A 3,539-nucleotide genomic window follows, 5' to 3' on the forward strand; every position below is an offset into this window, starting at 1 on the left:
ACCTTTCTAGCCCTGGTTGGCTTCACCCTGTGATCCTGAGACCTCAGCCTCATGAGCTAGGGTGTTGGGCATGAGCTACTGGTGCTCTGCTAGATTCAGAAATGTAAGGACATTAACAATACAAGTCAACTGCTTATCACATAGGGCTTGGGAAGCATATTAAGCCTTTCAACAATGGACCTTTAAGAACCATGTAGGACACAAGGTTACAATGCTAGAGTCTAAGAGGCTGGGAATATAAATCTGCTACATTTGAATCTGGAGCTCTGACTCCAATTCTGGTGTATATCAGTGTTCATTTTCAAGAGAATGTTCTCCTAATTAGCAAATAGGAAAGTTACTTTGATTAACCCTCATTTTTTTCCAGTTGTGTGTCTTGAACTCAAGCCTGGGCACTGTCCCTGAGCCCTTCAACTAAAGGCAAACAATCTACCACTAGAGCGACAGCGCCAGGTGGGGTCTTTTGGTTGTTCACTGGAGATAACAGTCTAAAAGGCTTTCCTTGCCTAGGCTGTCTTTGAACTGTAGTCTTCAACTCTCAGCCTCCTGAGAAGTTAGCATTCCAGGTTTGAGCACTGGCATCTGGGCTATTGTTTTTGTCAGTCCTGGGGCTTGATCTTAGGGCCTTGATACTATCTCTGTGCTTCTTTTCCTCAAGGTTAGCCACTTGAACCACTCCAGAGCTTCTGGCTTTTCCTGAGTATCTGTCACTGAGGATTCAAACCCTGGCATTCATGCATGCTGAGGAGGGAGCTCTTTACTACTAAGACACATTTCTAGCCCCTCCCGTAAAAAATTTTTTTTTTCAATTTTATTTTATTTTATTTGAGAACATACTGTACAGAGGGGTTACAATTACATGGGCAGGATAATGCATACATTTCTTACCAAGCATTGCAGCCTCCTCCTTTGTTTACCCTTCACCTCCCTTCCAACCCTCCCCTCTCCCCCCCACCCAATCAAACCCCCCCTTCCCCCCCACTCCGACATTGTAAAGCTGGTTTTGACATGACATTTTGTACTTCTCATTGTTGCAACAGGTCCACCTGAATCCTTAAACGATTTGTTTGTCCCCGTCTCCTCCACATGTTATACTGACATCAAATATAGTGAAAGCGGGGGTTACACTGTGGGGGAGGGACATACAAAGCAACAAAGAAATAATCTTATAAATTCGTTAGAAACACATGCATGAAAGAAACAAAAACATTAAAATACATATTTGAGGGTTCGTTTTCCTAACATCACATTATCTGACTTTTTCCGCTTGACTCATACCTATACTAGATATTGCAAATAAGGGAAACCATGGGACCTGTGTTTCTTTGGGTCTGGCTTACTTCACTTAATATAATTTTTTCCAAGCCTTTCCATTTCCTAACAAATGGGGCAATGTCATTCTTTCTGATGGAGGCATAGAATTCCATTGTGTATATATACCACATTTTCTTGACCCATTCATCTACTGAGGAGCATCTGGGTTGGTTCCATATCTTAGCTATGGTAAATAATGCTGCAATAAACATAGTTGTGCTGGTAGCTTTAGTGTGGTCTTTTTTGTAAACATTAGGGTAAATGCCCAAAAGTGGGATTGCTGGGTCATAGGGGAGTTCTATGTGAAGTCTTTTGAGGAACCTCCATACTGCTTTCCAAAGTGGTTGAACAAGTTTACATTCCCACCAACAATGAAGTAAGGTTCCTTTCTGTCCACATCCCCTCCAGCATCTGTTGTTGTTAGAGTTCTTGATTTTTGCTGTTCTAACTGGAGTGAGGTGATATCTCAATGTTGTTTTGATTTGCATTTCTTTTATGGCTAGGGATGTTGAACATTTCTTCATGTGTCTATTGGCCATCCTTCTTTCTTCTTCAGAGAAGCTTCTCTTTAAGTCTTCCGCCCACCTACTTATTGGGCAGTTGTTTCTTTGAGGATTTGTTGTTGGGTGGTTTAATTTTTTGAGTTCCAAGTATATTTTAGATATGAGACCCTTGTCCGTTGTATGGCTAGTAAAGAACTTCTCCCAATCCGTGGGCTTTCTATTGATCTTGCTAGCTATGTCATTTGCCCTGCAGAAGATCTGCAACCTTATGCAATCCCATTTGTCCAACCTTTCTTTGATTTGTTGTGTTTCCGGGTCTCTATTCAGAAAATTTCGGCCTGAGCCAAGGAGACCCAGGGTTTCTCCTATTCCATCCTGTAATGTTTTCAGAGTGTCTGCTTTGAGTTCAAGGTCTTTGATCCATTTGGAGTTGATTCTGGTGCAGGGTGATATATAAGGATCTAGCTTTAGTTTTCTACATGTAGTTAACCAGTTTTGCCAGCACCATTTACTGAAGAGGCTGTCTGTCTTCCATTCTATTATTTTAGCTCCCTTATCGAAGATTAGATGGCTATAGGTCTGTAGGTTCATTTCTGGGTTTTCAATTCTATTCCATTGGTCCTGAGGTCTGTTCTTATGTCAATACCAAGCTGTTTTGATTACTATGGCTTTATAGTAGAGTTTAAAATTTGGTATTGATATTCCTCCAGCAGTGTTCTTTCCGTTGAGGAGCGTTTTTGCTATTCGCCCTCCTGTAAAATTTTATCCCTCAATTTGCCTATCCTCAGGAAAAGGCTTCTGAGTATAAATCATCTAAAAAATCTCTATAGGAAGATATCCAAAGAAAAGAAAAAACTCAGGGAAGATGGGAAGGGATAGGAAGGGGAAACAAAGGAGGAGGCTATAATGCTTGATAAGAAATGTACTCATTATCTTGCCCATGTAATTGTAACCCTTCTCTACAGTATTTTCACAATAAAAAGAAAAAGAAAAAAAGGAAAAAGAAAAGAAAAAGCTCATACTTGGGAGAGACTCTAAACATGTGAATACTGTGACAAATGGCTCCATTTAATGATGTATTATGTTTCAAAACTTAATAAAATATTAATGAAAAATGAGTCAATGTCCTAAATTATTGTGCATAATTTTATAGTAGATGTGCAAAATGGAATAAATATTATGTGTATAATAATACTAAACATAATAATCAATAAATAAATGAATCAAATAAAAACCAATAATAAAAATCATAATATGAAATTAACATACATATGTAAGTATATATCATACATTCATTACACATGTATAGAAATATTTTATTCCATTGCAGCCTTCATTCGGGCCCTGGGAACTCTAGCCTGAATTTCTTTTCCTCAAGGCTGTGAGCTTCGCCTTCACCCATGTTGCAAAAGAGTTACCTGGATGGTGAGCTCAAATGCTAGCAATGGCAGAAATACTGGCCCCAGTTCCAAGGCAGTGACTTAATTTTTTTTAATGGAAGCAGTTATGTTTATTCAATTCCATACTGAACATTAAAAATAGGCAGCGTAGAATTTTGTACAGCTATTCAGATTTCCTTCCTTTACCTCCAAAGTGCTTCTCTGAAAACTAATATGTTTCTTTTTTGTATGTTTTTCATTGTAAAATGTTGTACAGAGGGGTCACAGTTACATGAACATGGTAATGAGTACATTTCCTATTGAGCACTGTTGCCATCCTTTC

The sequence above is a fragment of the Dipodomys spectabilis genome, unplaced genomic scaffold, assembly GCF_019054845.1.
Source record: "Dipodomys spectabilis isolate Male_0828 unplaced genomic scaffold, ASM1905484v1 ptg000449l, whole genome shotgun sequence".
Taxonomy (NCBI): Eukaryota; Metazoa; Chordata; class Mammalia; order Rodentia; family Heteromyidae; genus Dipodomys; species Dipodomys spectabilis.